At 21.7% G+C, this 11,352-nt stretch overlaps 1 long non-coding RNA gene across 1 annotated transcript; it reads right to left on the bottom strand.

Annotated features, from left to right (window-relative positions):
• Nucleotides 1-10,564: 10,564 nt before the first annotated feature.
• Nucleotides 10,565-11,343, bottom strand: LOC148786643 (uncharacterized). The gene is made up of 3 exons (XR_016067759.1): nucleotides 11,304-11,343; nucleotides 11,024-11,124; nucleotides 10,565-10,679 (listed from the first exon to the last, which is right to left on the bottom strand). It is a non-coding gene; the product is annotated as an uncharacterized LOC148786643 (long non-coding RNA).
• Between the last annotated feature and the right edge of the window lie 9 nt (nucleotides 11,344-11,352).

Raw genomic sequence — 11,352 nt, forward strand, 5'->3', positions numbered from 1 at the left:
ATTATATTTTTAGGAAAAAATTCAGAGTCACCCCTGTAATAATAGGAATGTTAACAAAACTCCATATGCAAAATTAAAGTACCAAATACTTCCCCTATGATATAAAATAAAGTTCAAAAAATTCTTCGTACAAAAATTGGGGCCGTGTAATTATTTATTCGTAACATAGGCGGTGATTTTTTATATTAAAAATTTCATGGGGAGATTTTCGATATTTTGTTATATCACAAGGGTCAAAATGGATTTAACACTATATTTTTATTTTTATAAGTGTAGAATTAAAATTTTATCAATATTTTTGGACAAATCCTAATGGATTCAGTGTGAAAGTTTGAATGGTTTGTGTAATTGTAGAACTCTTTGAAGAAAGTCATTTTTAAGTTAATGTTGCTTATTATTATGTGGTTAATTACTATGTAATTTATTAGACATAGGGAGTGTTTTGCCTATTTTAGAACATAGGGAGTGTTTTGTCTATTGAATATCTAGATAGTGGTTCTAATAATTAAATATTATAATCATAACACAATAACATATTAATTATTTAGATTATATAAACATAGTTCTATCTGATAAAATTTAGTAATGTCAAAGTGTAAGTGTGAAAAAGTATGATCATAAAAACTAACAAATTTATAATTTATTTTGAATAGAAATAAAGAAGAGAGGGATAGATTAGTTTTCTAATTTTATAAATTTTAATTTTTATTATATTTAATGTTATTTGTATTATATTAGAAATTTATAAATTAATTTATTACTATATTAAAATAATTTTTTACATTTAAAAATTATAATGTGGTTAACATATGTTAAAATATTTAATAAAAATTGACTTTGATTTTTTATTCATTTGAAGATAAAAGTTCTCTAATTTTATTTTTAAAAATTGATTTTATTAGTAGAATGTGGTAAATATTTATTAAAATAATTTCAAGCCAATTAATAATTCAATTTCAAATAGTTATCGATATATTAATATTTATAAAAATTCTCTCATTTTTTATTTTGAAAATTATAATTTCATCTATTTTAATATGTAAGATAAGAGTCATATCAGATTCAATTATTTTAGGTATAGAATGACTTAAAACACAATGAATATTATACGGGTAGAATTTGAGTAAAACATATAAATAATATCAATGAATATTTAAGAAGTCTAAATTTGAATAAGATAATACCCACATATTGGCAGATTTAGAAATTAGACTTGATAAATATACCCCCTCTGTTGGTCATTAATTGAGTCCAAATAATAATAGTGCCACGCTTGGGCCACAAGCCCAGGCCCCAATACTCAAAGTAAACAAGAAACAAGCTTTTATTGAATTAGGCTATTTATCCTAATCCCAAGTGAACGGCCCTAAGTCGAATGACAAAGTGAGAAATTCCAAAATTTTAGAAAGCAAATTGTGATAATTTAAATAATTTGACCATCTAAAATAAAATACTTGTTCCGGAAGAAAACATGTGTTTTTTAATTAATTGAAAGAGTAAGCACAATAGAGCAGCAACCACATTTATTTCTGAGACGGCGTAGTTCTGAGCAATAGGATTCCAATACTGGAGACAACCAAAGAGTCATGTGCTATTTATTCGTCCTTGATGAGAGCTTTTTTCCCATAATATTCATGTAGGAGCCTGCTCAGATTATCGATCTGATGAATGATTTGACGTTGTTCTCGAGTAATACCTAAAATGAAGAATTGATCGATGGAGATCATTAACAAGGAACAGAATTTGACATGTCTAATACTTGATGGAATAGGTTAAACTATTAGAACCAATACACTTATGTAGCCAGTGCTCGTTGAGATCTTGAAGTGAATTTTTTGGATGTTACAAGATAAATAAAATTTAATTATTTCATTTATGAAATTATAAGATAAATGAAATAGTTGTAACTTTCTCATTACAAATAATAATTTCTGAAATATAATAAAATATAACTAATGAGAATATAATATAAGTATAAACTGTTAGAATCCTATTATCATAATACATCTAAGTTGAAATCTAACTAATAATTTGAACATAAATTAATTAAATTACTACACATAATTTAATAATCTAGTATAATATGAAAAAAGGTATAATTGTTAAAAATAAAAGTAACATGAAATATGATAAATTATTCTATTATGATTTTATCTCAATTAACCTATGTAAATAAATTAATTATAAAATTACTTATCCATAAACATTTATAAGGAAGAAATATCTCCGTGAGATGCGTTTGTATAATTAAACCTAACCCTAGACGTCGTCAATATAATTTGTCCATAGAATGAATAATATTTCATTTTTTAGGTCGCTACTCAGTATGATATAAAAAATCGTAATTAATAACCAAACAAATGTAGGCACATGAAAGTACAATTCTATGTTTATTTTTATTTCATTAACAATTAAGGATAGTTACATTTACACCACCTTACCTATAGTGTAATTGTACTAATTACTCTTATCTTTGCATAATTATGCATACATACACCCATAAAAATATGTCAACTTCATTACACTGATATCCTATCACCCATTTTTCGATCTGGAAAAACTCATGTCAGCCAAAAAAATTTTAAAAATTGCAAAATAACTATATTAACTTGGTCAAATATTTATTTAATTTTTCATGGATCATAATCGGATCATAATCCCTCAGCATTTATTTATGTAATTACCAAACTTTAGCAGGGTGTCAGAGTAATATCTTGGGTAAGAGCAATATAACACCATATACTTTTCATACAAATTTTTAATTTAAAACTAAATTCATAACATTGCATTTTTTAATGTTTAAAGTCTTCAAACTAAAAGTAACATATTACTTATTAATTAATAAATTTTAAAATATAAAGAATTTTTAAATTAAAATTTTCGTGTAAGTATATTATCCTCTATTTTTTATGTATAACTAAAGCTTATTAAAGTTAATAAATTATAATTTAAAATAATTTTGTATTTTATACAATTTTTGTTAAAACTAGTAAATTATTATTTTAACATAATTTAGTACTTTTTTATTTATTAAATTATTCTTTTTCACCATTTCTCCATCATCGATCGCCCTGCCCTTGCCGTTGGCCATCGCTTTGTTTTGATTTGTCTAATGTACTTAAATATTTATTAAATAAGTATCCTATTATAATTTTGATTTATTAAACTATTCCATTATAATTTTATCTCAATTAACCTATGTAAATAAATTAATTATAAAATTACTTATCCGTGAACATTTATAAGGAAGAAATATAAAATATATCTTCCACATTTTTATAGTACTACCAAGTATCTTGAGGTGAATATAAAATTTATAAGATTTGAAGTAATACAATTTTTTCAAATACAAATAATATAAAATATTATTAAATTTCTATTTAAAACAACAATATTAACTTCAATTAATTTTATTTTGAATATTATTATTGTTGGTACATAAAATTAAAATATGCTAATTGTAATCTAAAATATAATTACGAGTTAAGTACAAATATATAAAGAAATTCATTACTGGAATATAAGATAGACAAAATTAGTTTGTACATCTCATCTTTATTTTTATATTAATTATAAATTTATTTTACTTTTATACTTTATTTTTAGAAGAATTTCAGTCGTGATTTTTTCTCTTTTATAGTTAATTTTAGAATTAACAAATTTTGTATTTTGTAGATATAATTATATCTTTTATAAAGATATAATAAATTTATAAACGATATAATTATAATAAAATATATTTATTTTTTAAATAAAATTAGTGATTTTAATTTATATAAATATAAATTAATACTAAATTTTACATATAATTTAGCTGAGGTAGTTTTTTTTTTAAAAAGACCAAAATTATAATAAATGGGAGAGTGGGGGTTTAGAGAAAATAAATGCAGAATTGGTGAATACTTTTAATGTTGTTGATTTTTTTTTAGTTTTTCCATCTTCCATGATAGAGGCTATTTTTAGTAAATAATACAGTGTCAATGTAAAAAATAATTAGTAGAAAAAAAATAACGATGACATTATCTTTTTATCATTCCAATTTGTTTATAAAAAAAAATAATAATATTAATCTGACTCCACATACGTAGATTGCATTTTATTTTTATAAGTATAAAAATATATATAAAAATATTAAATCAGTGACAAAACTAAAAATTTAGGTAATATTTATTTGCTAAGGTCAGCATTTTGCATTTAAACCATGAACAAAATCAAATATAAATGAAAAATTTATAAGACCACCGACTAACCAAGAAAGATGATCTTTTCACCCATAAAAAAAAAATATAGCGCCAAAATATTCTTTAAATTATTTATTTTAGAAACTTTTAAATTTAAAATAAAACTACAAGAATTCAAGATAAATTTTTACTTGAAATTGAGTTATTATTTTCTTTGAAAATATTTCAATGAATTTTTTACCATATATAATAGTTAAAAAATTATGATTTTTCAAAATAAAAAAATTAGAGAACTTTTATAAATTTAATTATAATTAATTATTAATATATCAATAACTATTTGAAATTGAATTATTAATTGGCTTGAAATTATTTTAATAAATATTTACCACAAATTCTACTAAATAAAATCAATTTTCTAGAATAAAAATCAGATAACTTTTATCTTCAAATGAGTGAAAAATCAAAATCAATTTTCATTAAATATTTTAACATATTTGACCACATTATAATTTTTAAATGTAAATATTTTATCGTAATATAAATAATAAATTAATTTATAAATTTCTAATATAATACAAATAACATTAAATATAATAAAAATTAAAATTAATAAAATTACAAAATTAATCGATCCCTCATCTTTACTTCTTTTCAAAATAAACTATAAATTAATTTATTTTTATGGTCATATTTTTTCACACAACACTTTGACATTACTAAATTCTATCAAATAAAACTATGTTTATATAATCAAAATAATTATTACGTTTTTGTATTTATGATTATAATATTTAATTATCAGAACCACTGTCTAGATATTCAAACAAAATATTATTTTAATTCAATTTTATAATGTTTATATGTACACGATGACTAGTTCTTAAAAATTAAATAGTAATTAACCACTTAATAATAAGCAATATTAACTTAAAAAAAATTACATTTTCTTTCATAAAATTTTAAAATTATACACACCATTCAAAACTTTCACACTTGATCTATTAGGATTGTGCAATAATATTGATAAAATTTTAATTTTACACTTATAAATATAAAAATATATAATACATATAAGACTAAAAATGTTAACTTAGTGATGTAATTCTAAATTTTAAGATCAGTTCTAAGGTCAGCATTTTATGACCAAACTCCTAATTTTACATGATAATTATATATCTAAAACATGGACTATTTATTTTTTTATACAATAAATTCTATTTTTTTCTTTTTTATATTGCCTAATAAAATGAATAAATATATATCTAATAATATGAAAGATTATAATGATAATTCATAAATACTACAACAAATGTCTTTATAAAATGCATGCAGATTCTTTTTAAAAATCCTATTATTATTTAGTTTTAAGTTTAATTTTGTACACAAATTATTCTTAATTCTAAATAATTAATTTTAATTTTTAGAGTACATACAATAAAGAAAAAAAGAAGAAATTAAGTTAAATATACAATCCCATCAATGGGTTTTGTTATACTTATTTTTTCCTAAATATTTGAAAAATCTTGTCAATTTGGCTATACTATCAATTTTGAAATAAATCCATATAATATTCCTGAATAGCTCGATGAAAGTCCTGAATAATTATTTGTTGGTATACTTTGTTTTCAAAAGAATTTCATAAGCTATATTTTGTTTAGTAGTTAACTAAGCATTATTTTAAATTTCATATTTGTGGACATAATTATATATTTTATAATCAACAGTGTGAAAGAGATAATACACATATAAGATGTTTATTATATTTTTTAATTTATGAAGATAATGTTTAATTTTAGTAGTTATTCAAACAAAACATTATTTTAGAGATCAAGATATACAAGAAATAAAAAAAAGGACAAAAAAAAAGCTAGAACAAACTTAACAGCAAGACTTACCTGAGTGGCAAAACACCCAATATAAAATTATCCCATTTTCAAATTATTCATATTAATATAAATAATAAAGTAACAACAAACTACAAAGACATAAAAATAATTTTTAATTACTTCTTATTATTATTTTTAATTTAATTATTATTTATTTTGAAAATATCTTAATAAATTATTATTATACATAAATAATAAAATTGTTTAATAAATATGTACCACAAATAATAATAAATAACTTTTTAAAATAAAATTATATAATTTAATTAACATTATTTTTTTTAATAAACTTGACCAAATTATAATAAATAAATTTAGTTTTTAAAAGTAATTTTGTCTTAAGAGCATTATTTTAATATAAATAATAAGTTAATTTTTTAAAATTATTATTTTTTGTTCGACATAATACAAAATAAAATAAATTATAATCAAAATTTGAAACCAAAATAATAATATTAACTTACATAAATGCCCTATTAATATTGGGGTTGTAAAAAATTCAGAAGTATTAATCCATGATTTTATCATAGTAGGAGTGATGAGAAATAATAAATATAAAATTTTAATTTCTCTGATTTTTCATATTTGATAGAGGCATTTTTACTAAATATTAAAGAGATCTGCTCATAAAAATAATTAGACCGGAATCAAAAGAAATCTACTCATAAAAATATATAAGTGACCACTAAATCTAGTATAATGACAAAATAAGAAAATTTTAAATAATATAATATAATACGATTAATGTAAGACAACTGAGAAATGATTAATATAGGTTACTTCGCTAGGTAATTACACTTTTTTTTAAAAAAAAAATTCTAAAATTACACGTACAAAAAATTCACTATTTTCATCTGACCCTCTTTGTTAAGAATTTGACAAAAAATTTTGACAATAGCACAAAAATTACACCAAATTTTTAATTATTACCCCCTCAATCAACATTTGTTATGTAATATTTTTGTACTTATAAGAAGAAATATATAATAATAATATTAACTCCACCTCATATACATAGCCTATATTCATCTATGTAAATACAAAAATATACATGAAAACGATAAATGAGTAACAATATTCAAATTTTATGTAATTCTAAATCATATCGAAAAAAGGTAAATTATAAATGAAAATTTTGTCAGAACATATAAGTGTAATTTCAAAACTTAATAATATACAAGTAAAATTATATTTTTATAAAATTTAATTTTTAAGACCACTGTCTAGCCAGATAAATATTCCTTTTACTCATAATTTAATAAAAATTTAAAAAACATGGAATATTCTCTCCTATTTTCAAATTATTCATTTTAATAGGAAATAAATAAACTTTTAAATAGAATTTGAGCTAAAACTTTTACTTAAATTAAATTATTATTGAAAATATTTTAATGAACTTTGACAATTAAGAAATAAAAAACTTAGAGAAATAAAAATTAGAGAACTTTGTAATTTTAATACGTATTTACCACAAATTTTAATAAATAAAATAAGATTTTATCTTCAAATAAATTAAAAATTAATTTCTATTTACTAATTGTATTGCTAAACATTCAACGCAAGGATATGTTCATAATGTTTGGTTATATACATTAATAATAAACTCTGCATATATTATAATTTTTAAATAAATTAAAGTTTTATCTTAATATAAATAATAAATTAGTTTTTTTTTTAATTTTTGATGTTATTCAAAATAAAAATTTAAAGTAATAATATTAGCTTACATATAAATTAGAAAACTGAATAACTTTTTCTCTATTAAAAATTAACACAAAGATATCATTTAATTATTAAGACCACTACCTAACAAATTATTACATTTTAAATTATAAAATTTATTTATTATATGTACGTAGAAATATTAAAACAACTAGTGCAAAAAAATAACTACCCACATAATAAATTAACAAAATCAATTAAAAGAAAAATGACAAAACAAGGAACAAGAAGTACAAGTAAAAATAAATGCTACGGTCACGTGGTTCAAATATTTATATATAAATTATTTTTGACTTTTTCTTTTTATATACCACAAGCTACTGTATTTTATATAATATGATTTTTGATCTCTAATGTTTACAAATTCTTACAGAATTAGTCAAATTTCAAACTAAATCTATAAAAATTTATAAATATTATGCTAATTATGTACATGACGACTAAAAATTAACTAATTATTATTATGAACTAACAAAATTAATTAAAGAAATAGCTAAATTGCCATTAAAGCTTTATTAACAAAATAAGCAACTAACTTGACATAATTAACGAATAAACATAGAATTAACTTAAAAATAAAAAATTACATTTTCCTCCAAAAAGTTCTAAATTACACACACTGAAACTTTCATTGCTTTCGGCTTAATCCTTTTTCGTTAGGAATTGATCCAAAAATATTGATAAAAAATTTTACACTTATAACAATAAAAGTATAATAATATAAAATCATCCCATATATGTATGACATATTCCAAAAATATTTATTAAATGACACAATTCTAATTTTCTACTATCAGTTATAAGACCATCATTTTATATCCTAACTCCTAACCCTACATGAGAACTATAAATCAATAAATTCAATTATAATTACTAATATAATAACCGTATGGACTATTTATTTATTTTGTACAATAAATTCAATTTTTTTCTTTTTTTATTGTCTAATAAAGCGAATAAATATCTATATAATAATATGAGATAAAGGTAATTCATAAATGATATAACAATAATTATATAAGGCATATAGATTCTTTAAAAATCCTATTATACGACAACATTAAGAACAAAAAATATTTAATTTGCCCTATAACATTGGTACACAAAGAATAAAACAAAGGGACCATAAATATAATATACCTTATATATAACAATATAGTAATATGAAAATATTATTAGTAAAATATAATAAATCACAAAATACTAATATAATTATAAACAATTTATGTACAATTAATTCAATTTTTTATTCTATGTATGCAAATAAATATTTTTTGTTTCTATAGTAAATTATATATAATATAAAAAAAATAATTGTATAATATAATATGCATGTAGACAATTTCTTTAAAAACAATTATTATAAAATCCAAAAAGTACAAATAAATGCCTTGGTAACGTAGTTCCAAATATTTACATATAAGATTAATTTTGAACCATTTAGCCATTGACGTGATTTTTTATCTTTAACGTTTACAAATTCTTACGAATTTGGTCAAATTTCAAACCAAATTTGTAAAAATTTATCAACATTAAAATTCAAAATCATCAAAATCATAAATAATGACAGCAAATATAATTATATATATTTGTGTGTATGTGTGTGTAACAAGCCTATAGATAATTGATATCTTACTACTTAACATATATACTGCATTAAAATATTTGGTCTACTTAATAGTTTTACTAGCAATATGTAATTTCTAAATCATTAAATTCTTAATTGATCTTTAAATTAAATAATCAACTAAAATTTTAATTTGTAGTACTCCAATTCGTTCCATTAATTTTAAAATATTTTTTTTCCACAACATGATAAATAAAATAAGAAATTTAATTAACAAGTGAAACAAATATAAAATAAATGAAATAATGGTGACTTTCTCATTACAAATAATTTTTAATATATAATAAATCATAAATAATTATTATTATGCAATATAATTTGCATATAAACCATTTCCATTGAAATCCAATTATCATATAACATCCAAGTTAGAATTCAACTACTAACTTGATTTTACATAAATTAACTAATTACAAAGTTACTATACATAATTTAACAATCTATTATTATAAGAAAGAGATATAATTGTCATCACAAAAAAAAGAAAAAATATAAAAAACGACAAATACTATCTCCATTATCCTATGCAAATAAATTAAAAACTAAAAAATAATTATAAAATTATTTACGACAGTCATAAATGAAGAAATATAATATCAAATCATTCACAAAAATTTATAATATATACAATAACTTAGTATGCTTTTCATTTACAGTTATATATATTATTATATTATACTATAATAAAAGTGTGAACATTACTTATAGTTTATTGATACCCTTTTAAATAATAAATGAGAGTGTATGAGAACGGGTTTATTCTTACCTTTTTTGGCTGGAAGGTTTTGTTGAACAACTGTATTAATCACCCGCCAATTCTTATGCTGTCAAAGAGTTGTATAAGCGAGGAGGAAGTCACTTCAACATGGACTCAAGCAAGAACACAATCTCTACCACAAGAGTAAATTAGCTTTACAAGAGTTCTACAATATCTTAGTTGTCTATATATGCTGTGAACAAGAAAGTTGAAAATGGAGAACAATAAAAGAGTTTCAGCAGCAAAGAAGCCAATATGCAAGGTGGTAGAACACAAAAGCTATTATTACTAGATAAATTAATCAGAGCAGCAAAAACAATGAAGAAATACGCTCCAATTAGTCAAAAATCCAAGAAAATGAGAACCCAACAACACAACATTAGGGGACAAATGATAAAAATGATATGATAGCATATGAATAGTCACCTGCACCACGGAACACCAATACTAAAGCACTTCCGGGAACATCACCGTGGTCTTCTCAACAAGTGTAGCAAATGCAACTGAAAAAAAATTATGTGATGAACTTCATTGGAAGAGTTTAAAAGAAAGATGGAAGACAAAAATGAAAGAAAAAGAAACACCTATAAATTAGAGGGCGACAGGACAAATTTGATGAAGTTGCACATGCGACGGGTACCATAACATATGTTGGATGAAAAACCACAAATGCAAGTACTTTTACAAAGTTACAAACACTATGTATAGTCCGCAAATAGTGAATCTCATTTCAATTTCATGCTAAACCAAATTTACAATGGCCTGTTGATGAAAAGATGGTTTATTATATGTTTGTCATTTTCAAATTACATTTACCACAAACATTAAAATTCCTTAATTGGTGTACCTCCTAGATTCACAAGACGAGCTCACTGTATCGGACTCTTATATCTGCATCGCCTGCTGAGTAGCTGCAGGAGATAGTAGTTTCAAAATCTAAGCCACATCCTAACAAATAGTTTAACATAGAAAGTGGTATGAGATTACGTAAATGGTTCACCAGTTAATGCAAATTTCACAAACTATAAAATATTGTCCATAGTTTTGTCATTACAGAAACCACAAACAAAAAAAAATTCCAGAGTCGAACTCATTTGGATAGCATCCTATCCCATAGAATATATTACCTAGAAGGAAGATAGCTTGGGGAACAAAAGGAGTACTCGCCGTCTCCCT

Source organism: Sesamum indicum, linkage group LG10 (genome assembly GCF_026168435.1).
Source record: "Sesamum indicum cultivar Baizhima isolate 11 linkage group LG10, ASM2616843v1, whole genome shotgun sequence".
Taxonomy (NCBI): domain Eukaryota; kingdom Viridiplantae; phylum Streptophyta; class Magnoliopsida; order Lamiales; family Pedaliaceae; genus Sesamum; species Sesamum indicum.